Source organism: Callithrix jacchus, chromosome 18 (genome assembly GCF_049354715.1).
Source record: "Callithrix jacchus isolate 240 chromosome 18, calJac240_pri, whole genome shotgun sequence".
Taxonomy (NCBI): domain Eukaryota; kingdom Metazoa; phylum Chordata; class Mammalia; order Primates; family Cebidae; genus Callithrix; species Callithrix jacchus.
The window spans coordinates 45209844-45227920 of record NC_133519.1 but is presented as its reverse complement, the minus strand read 5'-3'; the positions used below and the strand labels follow the sequence as shown (position 1 = coordinate 45227920).

At 35.2% G+C, this 18077-nt stretch overlaps 1 protein-coding gene across 30 annotated transcripts in view; it reads left to right on the top strand.

Moving 5' to 3' along the window:
* The window catches only part of LOC144580163 (uncharacterized), a 341993-nt gene that overhangs the window by 272000 nt on the left and 51916 nt on the right, over positions 1-18077 (top strand). For 23 of the 30 annotated variants that reach the window (XR_013529236.1, XR_013529231.1, XR_013529228.1 and 20 more), the window contains 3 exons: positions 2081-2137; positions 6861-6972; positions 15499-15606. The gene's annotated coding sequence lies outside the window, so the exon portion shown is untranslated. The remainder of the gene's footprint in view (positions 1-2080; positions 2138-6860; positions 6973-15498; positions 15607-18077) is intronic. The other 7 variants (XR_013529227.1, XR_013529224.1, XR_013529226.1 and 4 more) reach the window with 3 other exon arrangements.

Below are 18077 nucleotides of genomic sequence, written 5' to 3'. Positions count from 1 at the left end.
TAATCTTCTGTGTTCCAATGTTTTCATCACATTTTGAACACTGACGTTTGTTGAGTCCGTCTTCACTTAGAAAGTCTTATTTAAGAAAAAAATCCATGTGCTATAAACACTTTCAACTCTTTTTGTAGCCACAATAAGCGGTTATGCATTCATTTGTGTTCAGGCTAACTTCCATATTTGATTTTAAGCAAAACCCTTTATTCTAGTTAGTATTTTTCTACTTAACCAATTATTTTTAGCTTGCAAAACATTTTAACAATAGTATACATAATGTTTATTCTGAAAATAAACTTCAATTCATAGCTTCAATAATTAGTTCCAAATTATAATATTTCACATACTTGTCTTGCACTGGACAAGGTAGAGTTACAGCTAGTGGAGGTGACTTAGATATACTTCCTGATCTTAGAATCTCCTAAAGAGACAAGATGGAAACATAGTACACAATGCAGAGATATGTATACCTATTTAAAAATGTAAGGTACAGACTACATATTGATTCAAAAAAAGGTAAGTATTTTGGGGTAACCAAAGAAAACCCTATTAAGAATCTAGTTGAAAGCAAGTTACTAGGCCCTTTCAAACATTATAGCATTAATTACTGGATTTTCCTCAGAGTTTGGAAAAATACACATATATTCCCACAAATTTGGTTGTTTTGTGAATCCACTAAACGTTACTCTAGATATTCTATTTTTTTTTTGAGACAGAGTTTCATTCTTGTCACCCAGGCTGGAGTACAACAGCACTGAAACCTCCACCTTCTGGGTTCAAGTGATTCACCTGCCTCAGCCTCCCAAATAGCTAGGACTATAGGCAAGTGCCACTACACCTGGCCTATTCTGTATTTTTAGTAGCCGAGGTTTCACCATGTTGGCCAGGCTGGTCTCGATCTCGCAACCTCAGGTGATCCACCCGCCTCAGTCTCCCAAAGTGGTGGGATTACAGGCATGAGCCACCACAACAGGTTGATATTCATTGTAAGATTAGTTTGGATCTAGGATTTTAAAAAATCATTTTGAAGCTTCTTTCCAAACAGTATTTGGTAGAAAGAACCCCAAAGAGATTTGACATCAGTTTGAATTTTACTGAAAAGACCCCAGGGAGATTTTCAAATTCAGTCAAAATTCTCAGAGAAGGGCAATGATCAGTTCATTCACATAAACAGAACTCAAAATGACTAAGAATGATTTGAATATCACCTGAAGTAGAAAATAAACTTTACCTTATAAGCTACTGGAACTATAATTTTGTGTTTTATTTATTCATGGTACAAATATCTATGGGGCACTATTTTTTCTAGGTATTATCCTAGGCATTTTCAGGTTTAGTGCATTTTTAATTTTGGTGCATTGACCACATAATTCAAATTCTAAGATTTAGCATGAAGTAATCAGAGAAACCGTAACAAATATAAATATGAGAATGTTTCTTGCAACTTTGTTTATAACAGGAACAATCTGGAAACAACTTTAAAGAAATAGAGAACAGGTTAAATACATTATAGCACACTGATTTGATGATATATTATGCAGCAATTAATATTGTGCTATATAAAATTTGAATGTTGAGAAGAAACATTCAAAATACATTAAGTGGGAAAAGTTAAATATATGACTATATATACACATACGTATATAGAAATCTTATTTTATGATTTTTTATTTTTTTATGTATCATATTGTCTGAACTGAGATTCCAAAAGACATTTTGAAATACAAAAGTTTCTGTCTTCTCAGTGGCAAGGACTTGAGTTATTTTTTGCATTAGTTTTCTTCTGCCTAGAGAAATTTCTTAAATGAACCATTTAATTCTACGCATGTAAGACAAATATATACTTCTTATTTAGAAGGAAAACCTAGAAGAAACCTATAAATTCAATGCAAATATTGTTCTTAAATAATGTCCCAAATATTCTGTTGGTTATGCATTTTATTATGGTTCTTGTTTTTAATGAGACACTTCTCTGCAGAAATAGCATCTTTTAGAATTTATGTTTCTTGTTCCAAACATGGAATTTGATGGTTCTGTGCTATGCACTTCTACTCAGTTTTCTGAAACTGTGTTGTTTTTTTTTCAGTAGTTACTTGGAGGAGGTGCTGAGCTGAGGCAGAAGATGCTGAAGAAGGAGAAGGAGGTATGGATCTCTCTTTCATCTGACACTGCAGGGGGTAAAGAGGAGAGAAAATAGTGATCCAGGCAAAGTTCAGTCTGTACTGGGTTGTTATTGATTACTGTATCCATAATTTATTGCTACATTACAAATCACACTAAAACCCAGTGGCTTCAAACAATGCTAATTTATTGTGATTCACAAGTCTGCAGATGAGCTGGGATTTGGCTGATCTAGGCTGGGCTCTGCTAAATGTTTCCACTTCAAGAGACAGAAGTTGGGACAGCCCTACTTCTCACAGCAGATCTGTAGATCATGTGTCTTTTACTCACTCTCCTTGAATATGTGAGCTAGTTGGAGCAGTTTTTTCCTGACAATGACAGAGTTGCAAGGAGTACAAGTAGAAAATACAAACTTTGTAAGTTTAGTCTTTGCACTGGCATAGTCACTTCTTCCTTGCAACACTGGTCACACAAGTTAGATGGGATGCATAAAGTTAAGGTGTGAGGGCATCCACTGTACCTACAGTGACGCCAACAATGCCACCTTTCACAGTGTTGTTTAAACATGAAATACCTTGACTATGAGAAATGCACCAACATTGGGAGATGTTTTCTGCTGTGACCCATCGAAGTCAGTGTAGGAAACGCTGCCCCTGAGTGTCAGTTCTTCTCTAGAGTACATAGGCATTACCGACTGTTAATCATTCTTAAAAAATTGCAAATTCTGTGGTCCAGTGACTGTACACATTGTGGCATTCTTCTCCATAGGTCTTATTCATGTTAAACCTTTGTGATCAATTCTATGGTTTCAGAGGTCTGTTCTCAAAAATGATATCCAGGCTGGGTGCGGTGACTCACGTCTGTAATCCCAGCACTTTGGGAGGTTGAGGCAGGAGGATCACAAGGTCAAGAGATCAAGACCATCCTGGCCAACATGGTGAAACCTTGTCTCTACTAAAAATACAAAAAATTAGCTGGATGTGGTGGCATGCACTTGCAGTTCCAGCTACTTGGGAGGCAGAGGCAGGAGAATCGCTTGAACCCATGAGGCGGAGGTGGCAGTGAGTCCAGATGCCACTGCTCTCCAGCCTGGACAACAGAGCGAGACTCCCCCCCCCAAAAAGATATCAAATTGCATAACACAGTAAGACTTTATGCATAACATACACCCATGTCCTAAGTTTTCTGTACTAATTTTGGTTTCTTTGAAAAGTGTGGCCTTTACCTACAGTCTCTAACTTTTAGCAGAATTTCCTTGGATCTTCCTAATCTAGAGTAGCTAGCTCAGGGTTTAATCCTCATTCTTAAAAGCATAAATAGGCAGAAACTTATCGTAGTCATCATAAACTAAACACATTTGGTCGATTTACTTTTGTTGTTTTTATATATGTACGGGGTACAAATGCAGGTTTCTTACATGCTTATACTGGCTAGTGGAAGAGCCTGGGTTTTTAGTGTACCCATCACTCAAATAGTGTGCATTGTGTCCAGCAATAATTTTTCAACCCCCACCCCGACTCCCACACTCCCACCTTTTATAGTTTCCAATGCAGAAATAATAGACATTTGCATCACTTAAATTAACATTTTGTAACACTCAGCCTCTTAAAGCCAGTTTATTTGGGGATATGTTGTTAAATTAAACAAAATGATGTAGCATTTCCTTCACCATACCTCAGTTCAAAAGTAGGGTAATTTCTATGTGATGCCACATAGGGTTTGTATTTTAAGGAAAGAAACAGAGGCAGAGTGAGCACTCTTATCCAGACTGATTCTTCGTGCATAAATTCTTATTGCTAAATCCCAGCTTCTATATTGGAAAAGCACCTAGAACAGGGTTAGATGTCACTTGTTACCACTCAGTTTTACAACAGCATTTGTCACTAGCTAGGCCCACTGACCCATCAGGTTCTGCTTTACCTGGGATGTTTAACTTCTGCTTCGATGCTGGTACTGAGAAGACCTAAAGCTAAATATATTTAGGGAACATATCGATGCTTTATGGTAGTGACTGAGAATAATATTCTTTAGACAATTCCTCTATCATTATCCACTTGATGATGACTCTTCTTTGTATGCCTTTATTCTTTCTCCAAGAAGAACTTTAGAACACAAAACATTTTCAATACACATAATTAAATCAGCACAATTTTTTGTTTTGTTTTTTGAGATGGGAGTCTAGCTCTGTCACCCAGGCTGGAGTGCAGTGGCAATATCTTGGTTCACTGCAACATCCACTTCCAAGGTTCAAGCAATTCTCCTGCCTCAGCCTCCCAAGTAGCTGAGATTACAGGCACCCCCCACCCTCAGCTAGCTTTTTTATATTTATTTTTAGTAGAGATGGGGTTTCACTGTGTTGGTCAGGCTGGTCTTGAACTCCTGACCTCAGGTGATCTACCTACGTTGGACTCCCAAAGTGCTGAGATTACAAGTGTGAGTCACCATGCCCAGACACAAAATTTTCTAAGTTGATTTTGCCATGATACACACACACACACACACACACACACACACACACACCCCTTACCTAAAATTTACAAATATTTCTCTTATTTTTATGTAAGATGATTCTTTTCACATGCTGTCCTGATATAGAACATTATAGACCATTGATATTATTTTATCTGGTTAACATTTCACTAACACTTCTTGTCACATATTCCAGACTGTAAAAAGATATGAGAATTACATCACATTCCAGGATGTAAAAGATACTGTTACATGACATAGTTCACACAAAGAGAAAAACATATCCAAAAAATGATGATTTTATTTTATGATTTTCCCTTAGGGAAGAAAAAGGAGAGCATCTAAAGAGGGTAGGGTGGGGGATCTGAGGTCCCATTTGCAAAGGATGGGACTTTAAAGTGTTATGATTTAGTTGGAGATGTTAGTATTACCTCATTCGTACTTATATGTTTGTTAAGTTCAGCTATTTATAATAGGAACTAAGCACTCAACAATGTCATCAGTGACTATTAAAATAGCAGTAACAACAAACGATACTGTCTGTTAAAAATATAAATAGGAGCAGGTGTCCTTGAATTTCTGTGGTAAAAGGTAGAATCACTGAAGTGCTCCTTCATGTTTTCTATGCTATCCCATAGTTGAAGGATGTAAATCAGGAGTTCCTAGATCATGGCAGTGGTTGTTGGGTTTGAAGGTGGATGAGAACCACAGTCGGATTCATGGCCAATTGCCTTGATGATTTAGGCTTTAGTATCACATAGAATGTCACTAAATGGACATGGAGATTCTCACCTAGCCATACCAATTTTGACTTATCAAAAAGACCATAAATTTATAAAATAATCATGTACATGGATCTTGAAAGACTATTTTTTCTTTCCATTTGTCCTACTTTGGTCTGCTATGACAAAATGCTGTAGATTGGGTAGCTGGTAAGCAGCAGAAATTTATTTCTTACAGTTCTGAAGGCTGGGAAGTCCAATATCAAGGGATATTTGATTTCTGGTGAGAGCTTGTTTGCTGGTTCATGGATGGCACCTCCCAGCTGTGTCTGCAAATGTTAGGTAGAAGGAGCAAATAAGCTCCCCCGGGCCTGCAAGAGCATTAATCTGATTCATGAGGGCTCTTCCCTCATGATCTAATTACCTCCCAAAGGTCCCACTTCTAAATACCATCACCTTGGAGGTTGGGATTTCAAAATGAATTTGGAGAGGAGGGAACATAAACTTTCAAACCACAGTGCCATTTTTCTGCTGATGTGCTGTGATGAGTACAGGTATAAATTGCAAATTATTCTAGAAAATTAGATCATTGATGTTTTATCAAGTATAATAGAGAAAAGAGAGAGATTAAAATAAGATTAAATATTACTAAACAAATAATCATGTCCCACATTTTCCTTTTTGTTCACAGCGACCAATCCACTCAATCTTTCCCTTACAAAGAACAAAAAGTTCTGTGACATTTTTCAGCTTCAACTGAAGCTCATATTATACTTTATGAATGGTCTTTTGCTACTTATTACAACGCTGCAAATGACTTTGAAAAGAAAACACAGATTTCAAATGCGGAATGAAAGTTTCATGCATGAGATGAAAATATTGAAGAATATTATTTAATATGGTCTGGCTGTTATTCTGCAATTTCATTTGCACTGAATTATTAGTGCCAAGGAATGAAATGTTTTTGAAAGATAATTTAATACTGCCAAGAGCTATTGGTTAATATCTGAAAAAGGATAGTTGGTTTCATGATGATTAATTAGAATGCGATGAATAGTGTCAGATAAAGGTATGTACTATGCACATATTAATGATAATAGAACTTAGGTATGTTCCACATTACAAAACCCAGTGACATCTTAACAAAAAGAAAATAATGTAAATGCATACTATAAATCTCGTTTATGATACAGACATATATATAGTAGTGTTTGCTGTGTATAAGTATAAAATCGTTTAAAAAGTTACTTAGGGTATGCTCATTTGCCATTATTTTTGGCAAATTTTTTGTTTATTCAGTTTTTCTCTTCCACTATTTATGTGTTTTTACCTAATACCTTATATTATAAATAGAAACCCAAGACCATGCACTAGAAGTTTCAATAACTAGACTGAAATAACTGTCAAATATCAAACGTTAAGAAAAAAAACTTTTAAACAATTTTAAAAACATCAAAATCTGTAAAAAAAAAAAAAAAAAGAGGCCATTAAGAGGTCCTTAGAGATATTCTTATATACAAAAAATAACATTTTTTTTTTTTATTTTATGTTGAGTTCCAGGATACATATGCAGAATGTGGAGGTTTGCTATATAGGTCTACACGTGCCATGGTCGTTTGCTGCACCTATCAACTGTCATCTCGGTTTTAGGCCCTGCATGCATTAGGTATTTGTCTGAATGCTCTCCTTCCCCTTGCCCCCCAACCCCCAACAGGCCCAGTATGTGTAGTTCCCCTGATGAAGCTGGAAGTCATCATCCTCAGCAAACTAACACAGGAACAGAAAAACAAACACTTCACATTCTCACTTATAAATGGGAGTTCAACAATGAGAACACATGGACACAGGGAAGGAAACAAGAATAATATTTTCTAATTACAAATTGGATGCTTGCCAGGGATATATTGTATTACATTTTTTTCCTCAAAAACAAATGGTATATAATTCGAGATTAGTTCCAATAGCTTTTAAATATAATGCTAATTATGTTATTGTAATATTATAGCTAGTCATTTTTATAAACTATAAATTCCATAAAATACCAATTCTACAAAAATGAAGCTCAAAATTATTGTAAAAATGTATGATTAAAATAGCATAATATTTAGAATTACTCTGAAACTCTATTCACAGTTTACTTGATAAAAATTTTGTTGCATTTCAAAAGTTCATTTGCAATTTAACAATTCATTCATTTAACTAATATTTACTGGTTGAACACTGTGTCCCAAACAGTGTGCTAAGAGCTGGGATAAATCACTGAACAGTACAGACATTGTTCATAACCTCATTGTGCTGGCAGTATGTTGGAGAAAGATATATAATAAAAAATGTAATAATTAAAAGTAAAGCACTTTGGGAGGCCAAGGCAGGTGGGTCATTTGAGGTCAGGAGTTCAAGACCAGCCTGACCAATATGGTGAAACCCTGTCTCTACTAAAAATACAAAAATATTAGCCAGGCGTGGTGTCGCATGCCTGTAATCCTGGCTCCTTGGGAAGCTGAGGCAGGAGAATCTCTTGAACCCAGGAGGCAGAGGTTACAGTGAGCTGAGACTGTGCCACTGCACTCCAGCCTGGGTGACAGAGTGAGACCACTCCTTCTCATAAATAAATAAATAAATGTAAAGAGTGTGGCAAAGGAAAATACTACTCTGGAAGTGAGTGGAGGAAAAACAAATGGCTTATAAAGCAAAACAAAAATTAAAAAAATCCCCCCCACACAAGCAAAACCAAGACGCTTAAGCTGTGATTAGAAAAATGAATATAACTCAGATCATAAAGGCAGGTTGGGGGAAAAGTCGGAGTGAAGTGGGGAGGAGGGCAGAATCAGGGAAGTGTGAGCTCATTCTAGGAACTAACAAAAAACTTCAAACGGGGAAGATTCAGGGTCCATCTCGGGAGTGGATAGAGGAACATAAGACTGAAAGATAAAAACTGAAGCAGAATATGTCATGTGATGTTTAGGTGAGAGTATAGGTCAGGACTTTATAGACCTTATTTTGAAATGTTGTCCTTGTCTTAAGAGCAATGGCATCCACCAAAAGTATTTTAAGAAGGAAGTGAGCTGAGATTGGATTTCTGAGTGCTATCTCAGAGAATGAATCAGAGCGTAGCTGGGGCAGATGTTTGGAAAGGAAGGCCATTGCATTCAGCCAAGTAAGAGATAATGGCTTCAACTGAAGTGGCGGTGGCAGAGATGCAAGAGTAAAACATGTCTGAATAGTCAAAATGCAGAAGTGATGTCATTTAGTGAATGGTTATGTGTATGAGTTAAAGGAAAAAATGAGTCAAAAATATTCCCCAGGAATCTGAAGAGCCAAATGGATGGCAGTGCAATAAAACAAACCGCATTTGAAATGGTCAGAAATGGTTTGAGTTAGAGACCTGTTGAATGTGAGGCATTTGCAAATTATCTAGATAAAAATCAAGGAAACGGTTGTATAACCAGGAGCTAAGAAGATAGTTCAAATACGATGTTATCACAGTTCATTCAGCCATGCAACAATGACAGCCAAATTAGGAGCCTATTATCCTAGGCACTATTTTTCCATTTGGCATTTAGAAGTGAAGTATCTGTCTACCACATCTGAATTTTGGGGGGTTTTATTAGTGGACAGGAGTGATAGGCTGTCAGCAAAAAATAAAAATAAGTATATTAATATAATTCAACCTGAATTGAATTTAATGTTTAAATTATGGAAAAAATGTGATTAGTTATTAATGTGAGATTTTCTTTAAAAATGTTACTACAGAACACATGAGAGTACACTAACAGAAACATATGCATACGGTTTATCAGTATTATTTTCAAAATATTAGTAGCTAACACTGTCGGTCTGTTCTACAGAAAGCACAGTGAGAACAACTTTGTGCTAGGTGTGCCATCAGGCAAACTGTGCAAATAAACTTAATGGGAAATTTCAGTTATGGTAAACTGTATACACTGTGAGTCTACTTTGAGGGCTGCTGTGGATAAATGGGTGGCAGAATGTTGAGATTAAAAACTCATGTTTGTTATTCCCTTTTCTATAAACTTCAGAATATTAACCTTAAGTATCCGTATGAATGAGAAATGTAGGAAATACAAGTTAACAAAATTTGAGAAGGATGGAAATAATATAAATGTAGTATACATTGCTTTCAGGACATTTCCAATGTATGCAATGAAAGGCAAAAAACTGATTCTATGAAATACATCAGAATATTTTTCAAATTTTACTGGTGTATATTTTAAGCCATTATGATTTGCAGTTTAGCATTTTAAGTCCCATTAATTATAGAATAAAGTCATGCTTCATTTTTGACAATTAAATACAATTTTACTGGAAGGGAGAAAGAACTCTGAATTGGACTCAAAGGAGAAATCTTCTTTAAAGGTCACCCCTTATTAAATGGCATGACAATTTGATTATGCCATTCATGCTTAATACCCCAGACTATTCTCAACACAGTGGCTGGAGTGACACTTTTAAAAACGAAAGTAAGATCATGTTATCCCTCTACTGAGCATCCTACCAAATTTCCACTTGTCCCTCTGAATAAAAGCCAAAGGTAGTACAATAACATACCAGACCTTCCAGGATCTATTTGCCCATTTCCCACCTGTCTAACATCAGATCCGATTACTCATTCCTTTGGCCATGATACAGCAGCCACACTGGTCTTCTTGCTGTCTCAATACCAAGCTTGTCCCTGTCTAGGCGCCTCTTGTACTTACTGTTATCTCCTGGAAATGCTGTTTCTCCACAGGGTGAACCTCATCTTATTCAAGTCTCTGATCAAATTATATCTTCTCAATGAAACTTTTCTTGACCACCTTATTTAAAATAAAGTCATTCCCTAATGGCACAACTGATCCCCTTTTTTTTTCCTTTCTTTTTCCAGTAGCATTTAACAACCTTCAAAATAGCATAAAATTTATGTACATATTGATATTTTTGCCCTCCTTCCCCTATAAAGCAAGCCAGCTATAAGATCCTATCGATATTTGTCTCTTTCGTTTACTTCAGCCTTCTAAATAGTACCTCACAGATAAAGTGCTCATTAGAATTTGTTGAATGAATGAATGCTTGATAAATACTATTCTTACAGAAGCATATTAAAATATTTTTGTGACTAAATAGAAGAAAGCTGGTGTATTTCATGGTTCTACTTGGGATGTAGAAACCCGGAAAGAGCAAACACTTACAACAAGAAACACCAGAAAATCTGCAAATTCACAACTTTTTGAAACCTATAAGAGATCAATAAACAAATCTCAAATCTAAGAAAAAAACAAGTCCCTGAGAAAAGAGACAGATAGCAAGCAGGCACTTTCTTAACTGAGACAAATTCAGTTGGATATACCTAAAAAAAGAATTCAGTTAAAATTGTTAAAAGTTGGTAAAGGCTGAGTGTGGGCTACCAAGAACCAAATCTGACAGCACATTCATCTTGGACCTCCCAACCTCCAGAACTGTCAGAAATAAATGTCTGTTGTTTAAGCCACCCAACTATGGTATTCTGTTATAGCAGCTTGAGCTAAGATGCCATTTCAATACGAAGACATGGATAGGTTAAAACGAAAGGATAGAAAAAAGGATGCTATGCAAACACTATTCAAAAGTAAATTGGAGTAGCTGTTTTTCTGTAAGACAAAGTACACTTCAGAGTGAGAATATTACCAAAGAAAAGGGAGGGTTTAGATAATAATGGATCCATCTTTCAAGAAGGAATATTAATTATAAATGTGTATTCACTAATATCAGAACTTTAAAACATTGAAGCTAATATTTAACTATGAATTATTATATGCAAATTACATATGAAACTAAGAATTCATATTCTCAGTGAGAGGACTATAAGGGAAAATAAATAAATTCATATTTTCAGCTAGAGACTTCACCAATCCTCTCTCAGTAAATGGTTTAGCACAAGTAAACAGATATCAGTAAGGATTTAGAAGACCTGAACAGCACCATCGACCGATGTGACCTTAATTGGCATTTAGAGAATAGCTCTTCACTCAAAAATAACAGAAATACAATGTACAAGTGCCCATGGAGCTTTCACTAAGATATGCCATATTCTGAACATTACAACAAATTTTAACACATTTAAAAGTTTATCATATGATGCATGTTTTATGACCATGACAAAATTTAACCAAAAATTATTAACATGAAGCTATCTGAAAGGACTCAAATATTAAGTCAAAGAAGTCAATCAAAAGAGAAGGCCCAAAGAAAATTAAAACCGTTGACTGAATGGAATTTTAAATATCTCAGAATTGGACAGGTAGAGTTGAACAGTATTAAGTAGGAAATTTATGTAATTAATTGATTATATTAGAAATAAAGATATTTAACCAGAAGCCTGATCTTCTCCTTTAGAAAACTGGAAAAATTGGAGCAAATTAAACTAAAATCAGTCAATAACATGGAAATAAGAGCAATTTCATTCTTTTGCATGTGGGATGTCTGCTTTCCCAGCATGATTGATTGAAGACTGTCCTTTCCCAGTGTGTATTCTTGAAACTCTTGTTGAAGACCGTTCATTGTTTATTCTCTGGTTTATTTTGGCTCTTTATTCTGTTCTACTGGTCTATAGCCCTGCCTTTAGTAAGATACAGATTTGATTGTTGTAGTTTTGTAAATGAAGTCAGGAAGTGTGTGATGCTTCCACTTTATTCTTCCTCAAAATTGTGGTGGCTCATGCCTGTAATCCTAGCACTTTGGGAGGCTGAGGCGGTGGATCACTTGAGGTCAGGAGTTTGTCACCAGCCTGGCCAACATAGTGAAGCCCCACGTCTACTAAAAATACAAAATTTAGCCAGGCATGGTGGCACAAGCCTGTAATCCCAGCTACTTGGGAGGCTCAGGGAGACTGAGGGATGCTGAGGCAGGAGAATCGCTTGAACCAGGAGGAGGACGTTGCAGTGAGCTGAGATTGCACCACTACGCTCCAGCCTGGGAGACAGAGGAAGACTCTGTCTCAAAAAAAATACTACTAATAATAGTAAAATTTCTTTGGCTGTTCCTGGTCTTTTGTTGCTCCATATGAATTTTAGAATTTTTTTCTCTTTCTCTGCTGAACACCACTAATTTTTGATAGGAATTTTATTGAACTTGTAGATCTCTTTGTGTAGTACAGACATTTTAACAATATTTATCCTTCCAATACCTAAACATGAGATGTCTTTCCACTTATTTGTATCTGTTTTGATTTTTTTCATTGGTGTCTTACAGATTTCAGTGTACATGTCTTTTACCTCGATTGTGTATTTTAAGTATTTAATTATCATTGATGTTATTGTAAATAAAATTGTTTCATTCAATTTTTTTGAATAGTTCATTGTTCGTGTATAGAAATGCAACTGATTTTTGTATGTTGATTTTATATCCAGTAAATTTACTGAGTTCATATTTTAGTTCTAATGGTGTTTTGTGGTGGTAGGGGGTGAGGTCTCTAGGGTTTCCTACATATAAGATTATGTCCTCTATAAGCAGAGATAATTTAATTTGTACTTCTGATTTGGATGCCTTTCATTGCCCAATTTATCGGGCTAGAACTTCCAATATTATACTGAATAGAAACAGCAAGGAACACACTCTTGCCTTGTTCCAAATCTTACAGGAAAATCTTACGGTTTTTCACCATTAAATATGGTGTTAGCTATGGGCTTATCATATATGTCTTTTATTACATTGAAGTAGGTTCCTTCTATACTTACTCTGTGGAAGGTTTTTATAATGAAAGGGGGTTACATTTTATCAAATGTTTTATCTGCATCTATGAAGATGATCATGTGATTTTTTTCCTTCATTCTGCTAATGTGGTATATCACTTAGACTGAACTTACATATATTGAAGCATTATTGCATCCCCAGAATAAATCCCACTTGGTCGTGGTGTATGGTCCTTTTGATGTGCTGTTAAATTCAATTTGCTTATATTTTGTGGAGGAATTGTATACCAATGTTAATTAGTAATAGTGACCTGGAGTTTTCCTTTCTCAAAGTATCTATGTCTTGTTTTGCTATTCTGGTGATGTTGGTGTCATACGAAAAGTGTGAAAATATTTCCTCATCCCTTATTTTTTGGAAGAGCTTAAGAAGGATTGGTATTAATTCTTCTTTAAATATGTGGTAGAATTCACCTGTGATATCATCAGGTCCTGGGCTTCTCTTTGTTGAGAGCTTTTCATTACTGATTCAGTCACCTTAGTTGTTATTGGTCAGTTCAGTCTTTTCATTTCTTTTTGATTCATCCTCAGTAAAAGGTATGGTTTTAGTAATTTAGTTTGATTTAGAGCCTTATCTGATACCATAGACAAAACTTAATTCAAAAGGGATTAAAATTTAAATATAAGACATGAAGCCATAAAACTCCTAGAATAAAATATAGAAAAAGATTCTTGACCTTGTTCTTGCCAGTGGTTTTTTTGATATGACACCAAAAGCACAGGAAACTAAAATAAAAGCAGACAAGTTAGACTAAATTAGAGTAATATGCTTCTGCACAGCCAAACAAACAAAAACAGTAAAATGAAAAAGCAACCTACGAAATGGAAGAAAATATTTGCAAACTATAAATCTGCTAAAGGACTAATTTCCAAAATACAAAAATGAGGAATTTCTGCAAAACAGTAGCAAAAAACCAAATGAGCCAATTAAGAAATTAAGAAATGAGCAACAGAACTGAAAAGGTATTTTTCCAAAGAAGGCATACAAGTGGCAGACAGATATATGAATATGCACTCAACATCACTAAACATCAGGGAAATACAAATAAAAAACACAATAAAATATTACCTCATTCTATTTAGGATGGCTATTATTAAAATGAAAACAACATAACAATTGTTGAGCAGGATGTGGATAAAGGAGAATACTTGTATACTGCTGGCAAGAATGCAAAATGGCATGCCTGCTATTGGAAAACAGTATGAAGTTTCTTCAAAAAGTGAAAAGTAGAATTTCTATCTAATCCAGAAATCCTACTTATGGGTATTTGTCCAAATGAATTGAAATCAGGATCTCAAATAGCCATCTGCAGTCCCGTGTTTATTGCAGCATTATTTGCATTTGTCAAGACATGGAAGTAACGCAAAAGTCCATTGACGGATGAATGGATTTAAATTTTTTTACAGAAACATGTAATGGAATATTATTGAGCATTTAAAAAGAATGAAATACTGCCATTTGAGACAAAATGGATGAGCCTGGAAGACAATATGCTAAGTGAAATAAGCCAGACACTAAAGGACAAATATTACATGGTACCATTATATGAGGAATCCGAAACAGTCAATCTCACAGAGAGAGTACAGTGGTAGTTTCCAGGCACTGGAAGAAAGGAAGAACAGAGAGGTATTCATCAGAGGTTACAAAGTTTTAGTTAGGCTGGATGAATAAGTCCTAGAGATCTGCTGTACAGCGGAGTACCTATCTTTAACGATACTGTATTATAGATCTAAAAATGTGCTCAGAGGGAAGAGCTTATGTTAAGTGTTCTTATTACCAAAAATAATAATAAATAAAGAAGGTGAGAAGAAACTTTGGAAATGATGGGTATGTTTATGGTATAAATTGTAATGATAGGTTCATGAATATATGCTTATCTCCAAACATGTTATACACGTTAAATATGTACAGCTTTCTAAAATGTCAATTATACCTCCAATAAATGTTTTTTAAAAGATAATGTCTTCTAAGGTTGAAAGACAAAAATTAAAAACACAAATTTAAGTGCAGAAATTGGTTAAATTAAAAATTGAAACAGAATAGTGAAAAATCAATGAAATCTAAAGCTGATTATTTGAAAAGAGCCATATAACTAACAAACGTCTACCAGAATGACCAGCCAATGAGAGAAAGAAAGAATTAATGAATATACAAATTGCCAATATCAGGAATGAAAGAAAGAACATCACTATAGACACAGACACATTTACAAACTAATAAAGGAATAATATTATAATCTACCTCCTGCTCATAAATTCAACAATTTAAATGAAATCATTCAAAAGATAGTAACTGCCTACTCATACTCAAAAATGAATAGGTAACGTAAATAATCAAGCATGTATTACAGAAATTGAAATCATGGTTAAACACCCTCCAATAAAGGGAACTCCAAGTCCATAGTGCTCTACAATACCTAGCAGTAAAGGCAGTCCTAGGACTTATGAGAATGTTTTCTGTCTTTCAGATTGAATTTATAGAAACTGCTCTGACACCTCAGTTAAAGCACAGGAGAGATTAATTGTTGGAATTTGAATGCTTCAGTGAATGAGTGCACGGGCTTATAGAACATCAGGTAAATTTACAGAACTTAACTATATCTAAACAACAGGCTAGAGACGTGGGTTTGAGTAACCATCATAGATGCTTAGTATCTTGAGAAATTATAACGATTCTTAGGAATGGAAAAAAATTATTGTAGATTTGCCTGATATACTTTAGGATCATTAATTCACTCATTGAAAAGAGTATTCCTTAAAAATTGGAACTGATACTGAGGAAACAAGGTAACTAATACCAATTAAATTACCAGAAGCATTAACTCATGTTATGTGTAGGAAAAACAAAGTCAGGGAGATGAGAATTTTGATTGTCTTATTTTTAATGTACAACTAAAATCCTTCAGGGAATATGCAGGGCTTGGAGAAGAGGTGATAGCAATAAGAGAAAATCCACAAATTCCTTCATGTCTGTGGCAGAATGTGTGACAGCATTTTAAAGAGAATTTTCTAATGTGGATAGATGTGTAAGAACATGTCAAATTTTTGATCACATACAAGGAGAAAAAATGAAGTTGTCTCTTTACATGCTATAAAATTGGAAAGATATTTGCAATAGTTTTATTTGTTAGTTTCTTGCATATTTTGGAAAATTATACCTAGCCGGAGCGAGTCACTATGGTAGTAATATATTTATTCCTGGAGAAACATAAACTTCCCCAGTGGCTGGGGAAATATATTCATGTAAGGATTGGGTAATAAGACAATTGGAGCCAGCTCTGTGATAAGACTTCTGTATTCCAACGGAACCAACACTCATTTCTATCCACTGAGAACATAAATCATGGAATCACAAAAAAATTACAAGTCCTTGGGTATCCTTTTCCACATGTATGAAAAATACCTAAGGACAGGTATTTTATTAGATATACTAGCCCAGGTATAGGAAATCAGTAGGAATGTGGGGAGGGAAGGAAGAAAGTTTATAAAAATTAATGTTGCAGACACTTTACAAAAGAAGACATACATGAGGCCAACAAACATGAAAAAATGCTCATCGTCACTGGTCATCAGAGAGATGCAAATCAAAACCACATTGAGATCCCATCTCACACCAGTTAGAAGGGTGATCATTAAAAAATCTGGAGACAACAGATGCTGGAGAGGATGTGGAGAAAAAGGAACACTTTTACACTGTTGGTGGGAGTGTAAATTAGTTCAACCATTGTGGAAGACAGTGTGGCGATTCCTCAAGGCCTTAGAAATAGAAATTCCGTTTGACCCAGCAATCCCATTACTTGGTATATATCCAAAGGACTATAAATCGTTCTACTATAAGGGCACATGCACACGAATGTTCATTGCAGCACTGTTTACAATAGCAAAGACCTGGAACCAAGCCAAATGCCCATCGATGATAGACTGGACTGGGAAAATGTGGCACATATACTCCATGGAATATTATGCAGCAATCAAAAATGATGAGTTTGTGTCGTTTGTAGGGACACTGATGAATCTGGAGAACATCATTCTCAGCAAACTGACACAAGAACAGAAAATGAAATACCGCATATTCTCACTCATAGGCGGGTGATGAAAAATGAGAACACATGGACACAGGGAGGGGAGTACTAAACACTGGGATCTATTGGGGGGAATAGGGGAGGGACAGCAGCGGGGGGAGCTAGGGAGGGATAGCCTGGGGAGAAATGCCAAATGTGGGTGAAGGGAAGGAGGGCAGCAAAACACATTGCCATGTGTGTACCTATGCAACTATCTTGCATGTTCTGCACATGTACCCCCAAACCTAAAATGCAATTAAAAAAAATTAATGTTGCATTCAAATAAAGACACAACCATATTTGAGCAGGCGTAGTTTGCTTAACCTTCTTTATATAGCAACTTTTTCATTGCTTCCATTATACTTGGAGCTTAGTGATATCAAAATTATTACCTCTAAAGATATAAAACATATGTTGTATTCTGAAATATTCTTCCAGAGAAGTTATTTCATCTAGAAAAAAAAACAGCACTTTAATTTCACCCCATAATTTGTCATTTTGTATAGCATAACGTGATCACAAAGTCTATATGTAACACTAATTTACACTTAGACCGTGATGGCTATACACTATCTATATAATATTTCATATTACCCTATTGTTTGAATTAGAAAAGTGTTTAATTTGATGGAATCTCTTGTAGTTACATTTTCAGAGGTTTAAATTTTATACACAACTGATTTTTAAAAATTTACTAATTGTTATGAAAAATACAATATATCTTTGAGTTGGCACTGTATCTATATAATTACTTTGAGTAGCATTTTAAAATTAAGACAACTTAAATCAAGGTTTTTATAAATAACACCATTCTGAAATTAAGCAGAAGTAAATAACATAAAACCAAAGCATCTGACAAAATTAAGGCACTTAATTTGAAGGTCACCAATATCAAGCCTCTGATAGTAAGTAGTTTACATACCAGTAACGTAAACACATCTTCTGGTCATTTTGTCATTTAACAACTATGCTTTGCTGGCCTGTTT